Source organism: Olea europaea, unplaced genomic scaffold (genome assembly GCF_002742605.1).
Source record: "Olea europaea var. sylvestris unplaced genomic scaffold, O_europaea_v1 scaffold2491, whole genome shotgun sequence".
Lineage (NCBI taxonomy): Eukaryota > Viridiplantae > Streptophyta > Magnoliopsida > Lamiales > Oleaceae > Olea > Olea europaea.
This window is the reverse complement of record NW_019243140.1, coordinates 67,957-84,712: the sequence shown is the minus strand read 5'-3', so window position 1 is coordinate 84,712 and position 16,756 is coordinate 67,957. Positions and strand designations below refer to the sequence as shown.

Genomic DNA, 16,756 nt, shown 5'->3' with positions numbered 1-16,756 from the left:
AACACGCATACTGATGACTGATCTCATTAATTTAACAGACAACAAAGCAGTCTTTCTGTGAAAGCTTTTCATCAGTACCACAACTCATAAATGTTTTTTTCTTTTGCTCTTTCTCTCAATTTATTATTATTTTTTTTTTTATGTGGCGTGGGGTGGAGTGGGAAGGGGTCCTCTTTTACATTATTACAGCATACTATTTTAGTATTTTGTACGTGAAATCAGTCACGAGAATTCAGCTAAAAGATTGTCTAACACAATTCAAATCATGTTCCCGTCGTAAGAATATATATATATACACTATGTACATATGTATATAATAGACAGAATAATATCAAATTATAAGTTTATATATAATCAATACCTAACTTGAGTAAATTCTCTTTAGTCATATTTTTACATCAATGGACAAATTGAGTTTCAGATCACCAGCGCTAATTACATGATCTTCAGAGAATTTCTTGATCTTCTCTAGGTCGATTTCTGGGACGAGACACTTCGTATTATGTAATAGCTCAGGAGGGATAGACAAGGAAGGAGAACATGAGTTGGGTGAGAGTGCAGAAGGAAAATGGTGGAATCTTACACGGGGAAACTCTAGTATAAGATTTGAAACAAAACGAAAAACAATGGTAGAAAACAGTAGAAGGGGTCTTACAAGGTCAAGAAAAGGTCTTACAAGGTCAAGAACACGAAACATCCAAGGAAAACAAAAAGGCAACAAGTCAAAAAAATTATAAAAAAAAAATGAAGGGCCAGAGTAATAAAAAAGCTCAGCTAGGATAGCACCAAATTAAGATGAACATGCAACCGAAGCCAGTTGAAGGCCACTTTTCACCATTGGATCAATCAAACTTTCATCATCTTTCTGATCAAGGTTTCTGTTCTTTCGAAGCTTTGATGCTGTCATGAATATGGATGATTTCACCATGTCTAAAGCCTGCAACCAAGATGTTTTCATGAATTAGACAAACATGAAATTGCAGACTTTTGAAATTATATTCTTTTTAAGCCGCTTCTTTGGACAGTCTGGCTCGACTTACACGCTATAGAAAGAAGCAGCTAAAAAACAGCTTTAAGCACAGCCAAACATTTTTTCTTACCTTAAATTTGAAGAAATTTCTGTTGCCTACATTGAGGAAAATGAAGAGTAGGAAAGAAAGGAATGAAGAGAGTGAGGAGAATCGTGGGCTTTTTATAGACAGCTAGTGGGCTATCCTGATGGACCCGACTGAAACAGTTCCTAAGCCCAGAAAGACTGCAAATATTATCATGGAAATTACACCCAACCATATCTTCCATATCTTTCAAGATCCAATTTGAAAAACTAGATTTGAAGTTTGTTTATACAAAAATCAGATATTAATAATAAAATTAATTCTCAAATTTCATACAAATCCTAAAAATCACTTCACATTCACTCGTTCCCTTTCCCTCCTTTTCTCCTCGTTCCCTCTCCTTCTTTCCCTCATCTAGCTCTTATAACACCCCCTTCCTCGCTCTTGGCGTACCTCTATGCGAGGCGGCGCTACTATTGCCCGGAGTGGTGTAGTTCCACCTCGCGCGCAATTCCTCCTTTTTCTTAGATCTGGTTTTAAATTAGTAGGCGTCGTTGTCATTGCTCAGAGAGACGCTGCATGGTCGCACGGCTTGCAGCAGCATCGATATTGGACTGCAGTCTGCTGTGGATTTGATAAGTCGATGGTGGGGATGCAATGGTGTTGGCGATAACTGGTTCAGCAATTTTTTGGTAGGTGTAGGGTGGTGGTGATTTTTGGTACGGGAGGTGCTGATGTTGCTTCTGCTGGCTGTGACGTTGATGGTAAGATGGTGGTAGCAATGTGGGTGGTGATGACGGTTATTAAGGGATATAATTTCACATCGAATAAAGATGAAAATATAAACAAATTTATAAAGGTTTATGCTACTCCTCTTAATAAGGTCGACATTTTAAGATGGGACTTCAAATCTTAATATGATATTAGAGCCCATTAAACTCTAACGAGTGATTCAATCTAATTAAAACTAAAAAAATGAGCATACAGATTTCAAAATTGATCTGCTCAAACGAGCCACTATCTTGTGGGGGCATATTAAGGGATATAACTTCACATCGAATAAAGATGAAAATATAGACAAATTTATAAGGGTTTAGGCTACTCCTCTTAACAGAATTGACCTTTTAAGATGGAATTTCAAATCTTAACAATAGTGATGTTGGTGGTGGCGATGGTGTTGGCGTCGACGTTGACATTGACATTGGTGATAGTTTTGTAGTTAAAAATGATGATTTGTTGGTGGTGGGGTGCTGGTGGGTTTGAAGTTGAAAAATGGTAGTTTGTTGGAAGTAGTGCTACAAACATACGGCGGTAGTGGTGATGCTGGGCGACGGTGTTGGGGAAGGTGTGACTAGAAGCAATGGTGAGGTGGTGGTCATAAATTAGTTGGTTGATTGTGATTAATAAATAGATAAACTGTGACTAATAAATAATGTGGCCTAAAATTTTATTAATTTGTGACCAATAATTTGATAGTTTTTGACTGTATAATAAATTGTAATTTATAAAATTTGTGATTTGTGGGAGCTAAAAAAATTGTAATCTATAATTTTTTTTTTATTTTGACCGATAAACAAATCGTGACCTATGAAATTTTTTATTTGTGACTGTGAAATAATTTGTGACCAATAAAATTTTTGATTCATGATCGAAAAATAATATTTGACTAATTAAATCGTTAATTTGTAACCAAATTGTATTGATATGTGACCTTATTATATTTAATTAATAAAATATATAAATAATTAATAAAATCATAAATAAAATTTAATAAATATCTTATTTTTGAATTTTGAAATATTTGTTCTAAATTTTGAAATGAATGATACTTAACCTCTTAGTTATGAATTTTTCTCAATATTATCTCCTCGGGACGTGACGTCATCACTTGGGCGACCACATCCTGCCTCAGAGCCTGACCATACTAGCTGGCACCAACCTTATGTGAAAGAAGAAAAATATAATTTCTTGCCCCCCAGAGCACATCTCCAAGTGGTAAAAGGGGAGGGTGAAGAAATCTAGTTTTGCTTAAGGCTGCTGCGTCAAGGGTTCGAATCCTGAAATATGGATTTGGCTCTTGGATAAGTACAAGTGTACAAGCAGTCTTCCACCCTATACCCTTGGAGGCATAACCTGCGATTTATCTCTCTCACGATGCTCCAGGGTAGGGGTGGTGGGGGACCCTTAAGGTTAGGGTTTAACCTTTTTTAGAAAAATATAATTTCTTGGTTAGAAATTATTGTAAATTTTAATTGAGTAATGCGAGAATAAAGTTTTACCACAGTAATCACACTAAAGAACATTTTATCAGATTGAAATTATTTAAGACCAAATTGTATAGTTTGCTGATTTTAATAAATTCATTAATTCTTCGTATAATGAATTTGTGTGGCTTTCAAAGTTGTTTGGAATCCCGATTTCGTGATTAACTCCCCTTTTGATACCCATTTTTTTCAAAATATATTTTTCTCTCTCTTCTTTTCAACCACACATTCTTTATTAAAATAATATTACACCTAAATAAAAAAAATTGCCTTATTTTTTAACCACACATTTTTCATCAATTTACTATTCAAAAATGTACTTTTACATAAAAATGTCTCCCAAACACACTGTAATTAAATTAAGTCGATAAAATTTTTAAATAATTTATAGGTTAAATCTCCACATAGTTTTGTGTCCTAGGAAATTAGCCTTGTGAACATAGTCAAATGTTGAAAGGGTGGTCTAGCTGAGATCTCCACTGCACACGTGATTGACAACCATTATCAGTTGATAAAGATAAATTAGATAATAATAAATAATAAATTTAACAAGGTGGCGAAATAATCCAAGAATTGGCACAATTTGATAATATTTTTTTGGATTTTAACAATTTAAAGCTGTGATGGAGTCAAACATCCTTCATTGTAGATTTGAAAGCAGTTAAAACGATAAAAAGTAGATGGGTGACAAAAAGAGCAATTGTTTAGATCGCGGACTATTGAGGCATCTAACATTTAGGCGGAGAAAAAAATACGATTAGTTGATGGTGCTGGTGTTGACGAGCAAAGTAAAAATAGAAAGGAGTTATTTGATAAAAATGACAATATTAGGTTTGGTGAAAAATAATGGGATTCGAGGTTTGAGAGAAGTTGGAAGATACAATTTTGAAGGGAGAGAACTCGTACATATAGGGAATACTTTTAAAAGCTTTTAACAGTAAAATTAATTTGTAGCGGCATGATTATTATAGATATTCATGTTTCTAAAGAAAATAACAAAAAATCTTCTCATAATAATTAGTCAAAGGATTAAAATTATTAGGTAGGAATAAATTAAGATGATTGAAAAATTGTTTGTAAAAAGTATCATCTATATAAATAGGAAATCAAAAGCAAAGCTTATTCTTAAAAATATGGCTATAAATGAAGTCTTCATAAATATGAGGTAAATTATATATTTTAACAATGTTGATAAACTTACTAACCAAATGGAGTTGTCGCGTTCCATTGAGAATATATAAAATGGTTGGAATTACATAAACAATACAGTATGCTACCAAAGTTAATGGATTCACTCAAAATCAATCATTCATCAATAAAATCAAATGGTTAATGTCAAAATTTAATTTTATTTGTTTATTATTTTTACTATTAGTTCGATCCTTTAATCATTAACTCTGTGGCTTTTTCGAGTCTTGAGCCAATTTTAGAATATAGCTTACTAGAAATTACTCATTTACATACTAGAAATATTATGGATCGACACAAGACATGTTGCTAAAGAACCAAAAAGGGGAGATTAAAAACAATTGCAAAGCCCAAAAAAGGGGGGGGAAATAAGAAAAAAGGAAAAAAAGAAAGAAAACTAGAAATTGGGAGGCGAAATTAATAAAGGGCACTTGGGGAATGAAACATAGACAAGAATATACATAACATCTAGGTCTTGGCAACCGTAGTTGCCGCAGGGATTGAAGTTATTTAACATTTCTTTTCTTGTTTTCTACTTAATTAATTTATTTAGTTACCAATATAAAATTTTTGGGAGTTAGGGTGTCAGAAATGGCGCCCCTGGGCATTCGCACAATATAATTAAATAAAAAAAGCCATTTCACATTAAATTCTTTTAAGATGTAATTAAACTAGTAAGAGTCATTTTCTCCATTCCTTCTTACCTCAAAAAAGTGAGATTTTATTTATTTGTTTTTTACATTTTGAATCGATAGTCATATTTCAACTAACCAAGCTTCCTATGTCAAACTAGACCAAGGAGTGTTACATGAATATTCACTTGTATGTCAATGTGCTTTTTGGTTTGATTTCAAACGTCCTTGACTCACCTTTCGTGGATATCCTTGATGGCTAATTAATTTTAATTGTTTTATATCCTAGATTACAAAAACTAAACAAAAAAAAAATGATTAATATTTCTTTTTGAAAATGAAAATTAAATCAATGCTTTTTGACGGACCATACCCAATGTTCTAAAGGCGTAACATGTGACAATGTGTCGAGGCTAAGCTATGGGTTACACGAGTTTAAGCAAGGCGTAGGTGCAAAATTACGTTTCTTATTTTAATATTATTTTAAATTTTAATCAATCAAAAAATTATTTAATAATTAGAAATAATACATACCAAACATCTAAAAGAGATTTATAGAAACTTTTTACTCTCTTCATCTCATTTATATAGGCTGACTTTCCTTATTTTTTTATCTCAATTATATAGTCCTATTTTTTAAAAAAAATGTTTAACCCAACTTTGAGGGCCCTCACCGTCTCACCCTTAGAGTTTTGTGAGAAAGGTAAACCGCGAGATGTGCCCCAGCAGTCTAGGAATCAAGAACTGCATGTACACTGTGCCTACAAGGGGTCCAATTCCATGTCTCAGGAATCGAACCCCCACACTGTGGCTGTCAGCAAGCCATGAAATAACCTCACTTCTATTCTTTGTACCACTAAACTATGCTCCGGAGGGGTTATATAGCCCTATTTTTTTCATTTAGAATGTTTTGTTTTGATTGTTTACTCATAAACTATTATTTAATTTACTTAGTTATAATTAATTTTTTCTACTTAATATTGAAATTGTACAAATATAAATAAGGGTAAATTAGAATTTTTTTTTGGCAAAATTGTTTTTCCAATATCATTAACTAGGAATTCTTAATCTGTGTAAAAAACAAAATCAGCCTATATAAATAGGATGGAGTGAGTACATTTTTTAAAGTTTCTAACAAAAAGATAAGTTTCAAATGTATATCATAAATTGTACTCGCTCCATTTCATTTATATAAGCTGACTTTTTTTTTTATTTTCTTGTCCCAATTATATAGTCTAGTTTCTTTATTAATTTTTTTTATTCGTTTATTAATATACCCTTATTTAATTTGCCTATTTATAACTATTTTTTTTTATTTAATCTTGAAATTGCACAAATATAAATAAGGATAGACTAGAAATATTTTTTACAAAAATTACTTTTTCAATAACATTTAAATAAGATTTTTTAATTCGTGTAAAAAGCAAAACAGCCTCTATAAATAGGATGGATAAAGTAAATAAATATAAATTTTTGGAAGTTTTCCTTTGATCAAGACTTGTTGTTTTGAATTTAGGACAAACGAAATGAAGAAATCAGCTTTTAAGTTTTAACTAAGAAAATTGTAAAACAATTAAAATAATAATAATAATAATAATATGCACCAAGGTCCGAATAATCACGTTTAGTTGCGCATTTATCATTAATTGCTAAATAAGGTGTCAAACCAAGTGGGTTGTCGATTTCGTCGCGCATAGCTCTTAGGCGCTTTCTAGGCAGCCTTTTATAGCACTGACCATGCCTCATCCTCTTTGATTTTCCATGTGCTTTTTCATTTATTATGCTTCTCATTTACTCCATCCCTTGTACAATCCAGTCCTTTTGTCCCCGCACGGTACTCCATTTTTGTTTTCTTACTACATTAAATGTCTGAGAACTCAATGCCATTTATTTTTGAAAAATCATTCAAATGAAATTATGAAAAAGCTAAAGATTTTAAACTACAATGCTTGCATGTTTTGTAAATAGGAGAGAATTTAAAATCTTGTTCATTATTTTTTATAGTGCTATTTCATACGTACACAATTAATTTTTTTCGGGGCGTTTAATGTGTGATATGCGATTACTTTTCTCGTCTAATTTTTTAGAGACCCAAGAATCGACCCCAACCATTATTTATATGGAGGAAGCTCTCTACGAAATAGACTCAACCTCATGTTCAGTGATACTCTGCATTATTCAACCCATTCTTGGAACAATAAAACACAAGACCTTCGATTCTAATATGAACTTATATAGCTAAATGCAATCATTTTTCCAACATCAATGTTTCAATAGGATGTGGATGCTGGCAATTTCTTCCACAAATTAATTGAATAAATAAATGTAAAGAACCATAAACATAGACAGGTGAAAATAAGTTATATTTAAGTAAGAAAAAAATGTAATATAAAGTAAACTTAGCCCATGTTTAAGCCAATTTATTTTCATACGAATGTATTTTTGAATAGTGTATTAATAAAAATTGTGTGGTTAAAAAATAATGAAAAGTTTTGAATTTGCATATAATATTATTTTATTAAAGAATGTGTGGTTGAAATGATATCAAAACACTGTATAAGAATGTATTTTTTTAAAAGAATGTAGTCCAAACAGGGCCTTAATTTGCTTTTAAGCTTAGCCAACAGTTTTGAATGAGTCCATATGGATAAGAAAGGAAAGAGAAGTAGGCAAGATTCCTGCAGGGAAAGGGCCAAATGTTGGAAAAAAATGTTTGGCGGTCCTGAGGTCCTCCTATTGTTGCTGTCGAAATGTATAATCAAGGTCATTTTGCATATATTCCCATGAATATCAACAAAGTTTCCAACAAATTAACAAATGTATAATCAAGGTCACTTAGTTGATAAAATTAATAGGGGTAATTGGCACAAAACGTCCCTACCTTTCAAGTCTATTGTGGAAAACGTCCCTACCTTTCATTTTTTGGCATTTTTGCCCTCATTTCAACTTTTCTTTGCGCTGGACGTCCTTCCGTCCATATTCCGTCAGTTTTTCCGTTAAACATTCTGGTAATTGGCACAAAACGTCCCTACCTTTCAAGTCTATTGTGGAAAACGTCCCTACCTTCATTTTTTGACATTTTTGCCCTCATTTCAACCTTCTTTGCGCTGGACGTCATTCAGTCCATATTCCGTCAGTTTTTTCGTTAATTAAATACAAAAATACCTTTTTCATTCCATAAACAAGGATAAAATTATCCTCACCCACTTCACCCCTTTTTCCCGCCATCAACTTAGTCCATAAGTAACAGTAGCAACAACATGAATCTGAAAATACTTTAAATGATTAAGTTAAATAAAGAAAAAATATCGTGAATACATTATATTTCACAATTCCACAACTATTGTTACTGTCATCTTGTGTCACTGGAAAAATTTAGAAAGACATATTAAATGGGTAGTCAATTTATAATGAGTCAATTTAAAATGAGTCATTCATCTTCTCCATTGAGCCAAAAGAGCCATTCACCATTTTGGCTTATTATAAATTGACTACCAATTTAATACGTCTTTCTAAAATTTTTCAGTGACACAAGATGACAGCAACAGTAGTTGTGGAATTGTGAAATATAATGTGTTCACAATATTTTTTCTTTATTTAACTTAATCATTTAAAGTATTTTCAGATTCATGTTGCTGCTACTGTTACTTATGGACTAAGTTGATGGCGGGAAAAAGGGGTGAGGTGGGTGAGGACAATTTTACCCTTGTTTATGGAAAGAAAAAATGTATTTTTGTATTTAATTAACGAAAAAACTGACGGAATATGGACAGAAGGACGTCCAGCGCAAATGTTGAAATGAGGGCAAAAATGCAAAAAAATGAAAGGCAGGGACGTTTTGTGCCAATTACCCTTTAATTAACGAAAAAACTGACGGAATATGGACGGAAGGACGTCCAGCGCAAAGAAAGGTTGAAATGAGGGCAAAAATGCCAAAAAATGAAAGGTAGGGACGTTTTCCACAATAGACTTGAAAGGTAAGGACATTTTATGCCAATTACCCAAATTAATAGTATCTCTCAAGATGTTTCTTAAAACTATTAGTACATATGATCTTGATTATTTGAGATTCCATCTATGTCGCTTGATAATTCAATGTTCAAATCTGGGGATGTCGATAGTATTGTGAGGTTCTTGTTACTTCTAAAAAGTCAAAAAGAAAATCGTACTTCAAAATTTACCTTTCTTTGTGGGACGTAGGTACTCTTGAATGCAACGTTAAAGAAATGAAATTTGTCACTTAATTCGGTCTACACCTATTACTCGAGCAAGTGAAAAATAAATATGTGGGACAAGTATATAAGATTAGAAGGTTTCACATGGGAGAGTCACATGAAAATATACTGTATGGCAGTACATGGGACATGCATGCACAAATGCCTATGGCAGGCATCAATTTTGGATCAATAATTAATTCGAAAATGATGTATCAGACTGTTTGACCTTCACTCAATGAAGGATTGCTTTCAGTTTCAGAATTCTCTGAATAAGTAATCATTGTTTCATATTCTCTCTTGCACTGAGAAATGGACCATTGGATTAATTCAAACTCCATCCTGGTATTCATGCAATCAACATTTTTTTCGTATGCTTTAGGTATCATTTAAATTTGATATTTAGCTAATTTCTATGAGCTTTAGAGAATTTTAATGTATGTTTTGGTGTTGTGGTTTAGGTTGATGAGATTGAAAGAAATAAGCAAAATTGGAGAAAATTGCTAAGTTGTAAGAAATTCAAAGTTCGGGGATTAAAGTGCAAATATTCAAAAGTTGTGTCGGACCTTATGATGAAGATTCAAGAGTGCTCAGAGTCAATTGATTAAAGAAAGATATCAAATAGATGAAATATAATCAAAGTATGATCACACATCAAGTTCAAATTGAAAAAAGTTATGCACCGCTTTCAGCCTCATATTGAGACTCGATTTTGACATAGAAAATGATCGAATTTGAAATGATATCAAAAGCAAAGTTGTATCCCTTTGAATTAGCTTTCCAACACATATTGAATTGTCTCGATCGGATATCGTGAGAGAAAATTATGATACATATACTAAAAAAAGTGTTGTCTGTCCGAAAGGTGGCATCGCGCTGAGGTGTCACCAAAATAGAGACGCGGCGCAGCTACATGGCACCTCGACGCCTCCTAGTTGTGTCTAGGGCGCATTTTGGCCCATTTTAAAATCCATAAAACCCTACTTTCTACATATATGAGGAGGCACCTATAAATATGATTTTTCACACTTTAAGAGGGATTCTACACATTGAGAGGCAAGAACACAATTTGAAAATTAGAGAGCAAATTCAAGAGGAGAAAAACAACAATTTAATTGTTGAAAATCAAGATTTGGAACGAGAAGAAAAACCTGATACAAGATTCATCCACTCCTCTACATCTAAATTCAAAACTCGGGGATTGACTCTAATATTTTAATTTATTTTTTTTCCTCTATTATGAATAGCTAAAATTATTGTTATGGTGAATAATGTAACCAATTGTGATCTTTCATTTTTATTTATTTATTAAGATTCTTAGTTTTATTGTTCCATGTGGTGATTTTACTATGAATTGAATGCATTAAATTACTTGATTATCAATTTGATGATTTTGTGAATCCTTTACTAATAAAGATATGAATTTGGGATTTAGACCATGTAATAAAATTCGGTACATTAGTATAAAGAGCAGAGATGCATATACTAATTATTATGGTCATAATTAAATTTCTATGACAAAAAACTCGTTTAATTAAGTTAAATTTGCATAGAAATATGAAATTTAACTAGTAAATAGGCTCAATGAGAACTCGAAATGGGTAAATTAAATACAATAGGAAAATTCAACTGAACATTATATTAGATATGAATCTTGATTTAAGATGTAAAGATGATCAATAGGTAAAATTATTCTACCATAATATTTGTTCATTATTTAATCTCTAAACCACTCTTTGTATGCATTCATATATTTTCAAATAGTTGTATCAAAAATCACAAAATCTAATTCTTTGTTTGTTTTTTATCAAATTAAAATTAGGAATAATTGAACCAAATGTTAAATAGTAGTCTTCGTGGGAATGATATTTGGACTCTTAGGTCCACTTTATTACTTGTTACGATCTGTACACTTGTGGGATACAAAATCGACAATAATAAGAATGCATTTTTGAATAGTATATTGATGGAAAATGTGGTTAAAAAAATATGGAAAAGATTTGAGTTTACGTGTAATATTGTTTTATTGAATAATGTGTGGTTGACATAATGTCAAATTGTTGTTTATGTCCATGCTTTCAAAATAGACTGATAAAAAGGAATAATGATTAAAGAATTGAATCGATAATATAGAAAGGAAAAAACAAAATTTTAAATGAATCGATTTATTTCTTGATACAAGCTCGACAATTTTTTGTATGACATGGTTGTTTATTTCCTGTTTAATGGTTTTTTTTTTATTTATAATTTTTCGGTTAAACTAGTTGTTCAATTTGATTCTTAAAACATTTTAAATTACTTTTTTATAATATTTAAATTTCAATCAGCAACCAAAAGGGCAACAAGTTGTGTTATATAAATTAGATGACAAAAAGCTAAATTGTTAAGTTCCTATGCTTGAGTTCCATTTTTCCAAAAATATATTTTTTCAAAACTCATTTTAACCACACATTCTCTTATAAAATAATATTACACATAAATTAAAAAAAATTCTTTATTTTTTAATCACATTCTCCAAAAAATCACTATTCCAAAATATATATATTTTTTAAAAAATTCATTTTAATGGAGTCCAAATAGGGTAATTTAGCAAGTCTCTATTTCTTATAGGTAGCGTTAATCTTTTATGAGTGAAATCTATGAAAAGTGGCTGTGGAAGTGATTACAACAAAATGGAGGGAAAAAAAAAAGTTGCTTCTCCTTTAGATTCTTTAAAATCTTTGGGTGACATAGTTGGAGAAAGTTGAGGTTGAGGTCAACCATCATATCCCTTATGTTATGGGCAACACACGTGCTACAATGGTTGAGACAAAGGATTGCGATCTCACGAGTGTGAACTAACCCTAAAAACTCATTCATAGTTTAGATTGAAGGTTGCAACTAGCTCGTATAAAGTTGAAATCACTAGTAATTGCCAATCAACCATGTGACAGTGAATTCGTTATAGTCATTAAGTTTCTCACTTTTAGTGCTATCTCGGTGAACTTTCGCTAAACGTAAAGGATGAGTTTCGGCCAAGTCCAAATTTATTAGACCCACTAGATCCAATCACATCTTAGTGATTTGGGCCAAGCCAAATTGAGCAGACCCACTATATCCAATGAACAATGCTACAAGTATAGAAAAAATCAATGAAAATTTTACAAAAATAACACTAGACGGATTTTCATTGGAAGATAAAAAAGAAAAACAAGACGGCAAGATGTTGACACGCACCCTATCAAAAGCCTGTGAAAAAAAGCTTGTACCTGATGCTTTTTTCATATCCAATCACATCAAACTTATTTGGATCAAGTCTATCTTTAGTAGACAAACACGATCCAATCACGTAAAATGGATTTTAGGCCACATTATTGGGTTAATTACACAGGTAGGCAACATTTAGGGGATCAAGTTTAAAAAATCAGATAAATAAAAATGAATTTCAAATATATATCTTTAACTTATGCTGAAAGTTTTCAGTATTTGATAGGAATTTTTGTATTGATTATTTTACAAAGGCAAGACACCTATTTATACAAATACTAACACAATCAAGATCTTATTCTACTCCTTATTCTATTCCTATAATCAAGTCTAATTTGCACATGTATGGGAAGAAATTATATAGCAATCAATTTACAACATTTAGTAGCATAAATCAAGTTGTGTTTCCTTTAACACTCCCCCTCAAGTTGGAGTGTGTGTTGATGACACCCAACTTACTGAGTAAGGCTTCGAATTGTGTGGAGCTTAGGGGTTTGGTGAATAAATTTGCTGGTTGATTTGTAGTTCGAATATAGGCCGTCCGAATCATTCCTTCTTGGATCTTATCACGTACCAAGTGACAGTCTATCTCTATGTGTTTGGTTCGCTCATGGAATACGGGGTTTGATGCTATGTGCATAGCTGCTTGATTATCACAAAATAAGCTAACTGGTTGAATGTGATTTACCCTCAAATCCTTCAAAATGTTTCTCAACCATGTAACCTCACAGCATGTGGTAGCCATAGCACGATACTCTGCTTCGGTACTCGAACGAGATACTGTAGTTTGTTTCTTGGTCTTCCAAGAAACTGGTGCTTGGCCAAGTAGAATACAATAGCCTGTAGTTGATCTCCGTGTGTCCTGGCAACGAGCCCAAACTACATCACAAAATGCTCGTAATTGAAGCAAACCTGTGGATGGTAAGAGGATGCCTTGTCCTGGTGTTCGCTCGTATATTTGAGCACTTTGTGAGCCGCCTCCATGTGTGGTTCTTGTGGTTTGTCCATAAACTAGCTCAATACATGGACAACATAAGTCAAATCTGGCCTTGTTATGATTAGGTAGATTAACCTCCCAACCAATCTTCTGTACAATGAAGCGTCATTTAGGAATTTCCATCTGATTGTGTGAGTGACATATTTTGCTCTACAAGGAATCGAGAAGGCTTAGCACCCAAGAATCCAGTATCATCCAAGATTTCCAAGGCATATTTGCGCTGTGATAAAGTAATTTCATGTCTTGATCTTGCAACTTCTATGCCAAGGAAATATTTAAGTTGCCCCAAGTCTTTGAGTTTGAATTGCTTGGAAAAGAAGAGCTTGGTGTTCTCTATATCTTGTAGATTGTTTTCAGCCAAAATCACATCATCAACATATACAAGTAAGGCTAGGAAGCTACCTTGACAACATCGGACGAATAAAGAATAATCAGACCGAGATTGGTGGAAGCCAGCGTACTTGAGTGCAGTGGACAATTTTATAAACCATTGGCTAGAAGCCTGTTTTAAACCATATAGTGATTTGTGAAGTTTGCAAACACGAGTCTCCCTCTTTCGTCCGAAACCAGGAAGCAAGGACATGTATACCTCTTCATTAAGATCTCCGTGCAAAAAAGCATTGTTGACATCTAATTGATGTAAATGCCAACCACGCAAAGCGGCCACAGTGAGTAAAGTACGAACATCCACCATTTTGGCCATGGGAGCAAAGGTCTCCCTATAATCAACCCCTTCAACTTAACTGAAGCCCTTTGCCACTAATCGGGCTTTATGCTGCTCGATTATCCCATCAGCCCTCAATTTGATTTTATACACCCATTTGCATCCAATGGGATGCTTATGAGAGGGCAAAGTGACTAAACTCCAAGTACAATTTGCTTGCAAAGCTGCTATTTCTTGCCGTATGGCCTCACGCCACTGTGGAGGTTTGACAACTTCTGAAAAATTGTTAGGCTCTTTAAGTAATGTGAGTTGTGAGGTAAAAATTCTATGGGCAGGAGAAAGGTTTTCATAAGATAAAAATTGAGATAAAGGGTGATTTGTACCTGAAGATCAGACCACATTCATGGATGGCGATGGAGCAGTCCTTGAGGGGAGAGCCGTCTGGATGTGAAAATCCTGTAAATAAGTAGGTGGTTTGGTCTGTCGATGTATACGACGAGAGAGAACATTTTGTGGAGAAAAAGGAAGTGTGGCCGCCGTGTTTTGTGTGGAAGGAGAGTCTAGGGCAATTTGGGCTGGTAGTGTGTCAAGTGGAATATTGAGTGGATTGGGACTAGTTGGATGAGGAGAATCATGTTTAGATGGAGGTGGTTCCGTGGAAGGAGAGGAAGGCACGAGAGGTGGCATTGGTGGTATGTCAAATGGTAATGTGGATGCATTAGTGAGAGGAGAGAATTGTGATGTGTCGGGATGACTGGAAGGTACAGCTGGTTGGCAACCATTTTTGAAAGGGAATGTGGTTTCAAAGAAAGAAACATCCCGTGAAACTATGACCTTGTTTTGAACTAGATCAAAGACACGATAGCCCTTTTTACCATAAGGATAGCCAAGGAAAATACATTGAGAGGCCCGAGCATCAAATTTTGAAGGGTGTTGTGCATGAGTGGAAATGAAACATAAGCAACCAAATACTCGTAAATGTGAGTAACTTGGAACTTTGTGGAATAATTTATCATATGGCGTTTTTCCTTGAAGGAGTGGAGTGGGTGTTCGGTTGATTAAATATGTGGAAGTGAGAATAGCGTCCCCCCAAAACTGATGAGGAAGACCGGCTTGAATAAGAATAGCTCCTGCCATATTTAATAAATGTCTATGTTTTCGCTCGACGACGCCATTTTGTTGTGGTGTGTTGATACAGCTAGTTTGATGGATTATACCCTTATTCGCTTAAAAGTTTTCGAGTTTGAATTCGGCACCATTATCACTACGAATAATGTTGACTTTGGAATTGAATTGATTTTCAACAATGTTGATAAATTTCATTAGGAGGCTTTTAGGGTCTGATTTGTGTTTCATGAGATAAGTCCAAGTGCATCGAGTGTGATCATCAACAATGGTGAGAAAATATTTAGCACCAGAAATAGAAGGAATTTTATAACCACCCCAAATGTCAATATGAATTAAATCAAAACACGTTGTAGAATTAATAGAACTAGAAGGAAAATGAAGCCTTGTCTGTTTGGCTAACGGACAAAACAAGCATGGATTGGTAGCACAAGATGTAATTGTGAAATTAGGAAAATGAAATAACGAAGATACTTTATTTGAGGGGTGTCCAAGAGGTTGGTGCCAAAGGGTTGGATTAGATGTCTGGATACGATGGCATGATTCTTTCTTGTTTCGGTCAAGGTAGTAGAGGCCCTCCCATTCAATTCTTGTTCCAATCGTCTTCCCTGAGCGTAGGTCCTGAATGAAACAAACCTGGCTTAGAAAAATGGTTACACAATATGAATGAGAAGCTAACTTGCTAATAGAAATAAGATTTAATCGAAAATATGGTACACATAACACATTTTCGAGAATTAAGTGAGGAGATAAAACAACTTTGCCTGTGTGTTACTCGAGCCATGGAACCATTTGGTAATTCCACAGTGTGGTTATGAACGGGTTTTGAATGGGTGAGCAAGTGAGGATTACAAACCATATGATCGGTACATCCACAGTCCAAAATCCACGTAGCTTTTTTGCCATCAGAAATTAATGGAAAAGCTTTACCTGACAATTCATCATGAGTGGAGCAATTACCCACTTGATTGGCAGAAGAAGATTTGTTTTTCAACATGTTGAGAATCTACTGGCACTTATTTGCTGAAAAAGGGAAATTCATCCCCCTATCATTGGTCAAGTGAGATGTGGCCTGATTCCCTTTCGAAACCAATGTATTAAATTCAAATTCTGCTGCCCTTTTCTTCCTGCAATACTCGATGGAATGCCCCTTCCAACCACAAAAATCACATTTAAGATGGGCACGACAATTCTTGGTGGTGTGATTGATTCTGTTACACTTAGAGCATTTCTTTTCACCCTTCTCAACTTCAGGTTCACGATGAAAATTTTTGACTGCAAAAACTGCCGCTTCCGGTTGATTATGGCTTTTCCCTATCGTAACCTCCAGGTTTTTCTCATGACGAAGAACTAACGAATATGCTTTGTTCA

General features: G+C 33.7%; 1 long non-coding RNA gene across 1 annotated transcript; it reads right to left on the bottom strand.

Annotated features, from left to right (window-relative positions):
* Nucleotides 1–326: 326 nt before the first annotated feature.
* Nucleotides 327–1,156, bottom strand: LOC111382406. Its single transcript, XR_002700497.1, has 2 exons — nt 1,101–1,156; nt 327–937 (listed from the first exon to the last, which is right to left on the bottom strand). It is a non-coding gene; the product is annotated as an uncharacterized LOC111382406 (long non-coding RNA).
* Nucleotides 1,157–16,756: the final 15,600 nt, after the last annotated feature.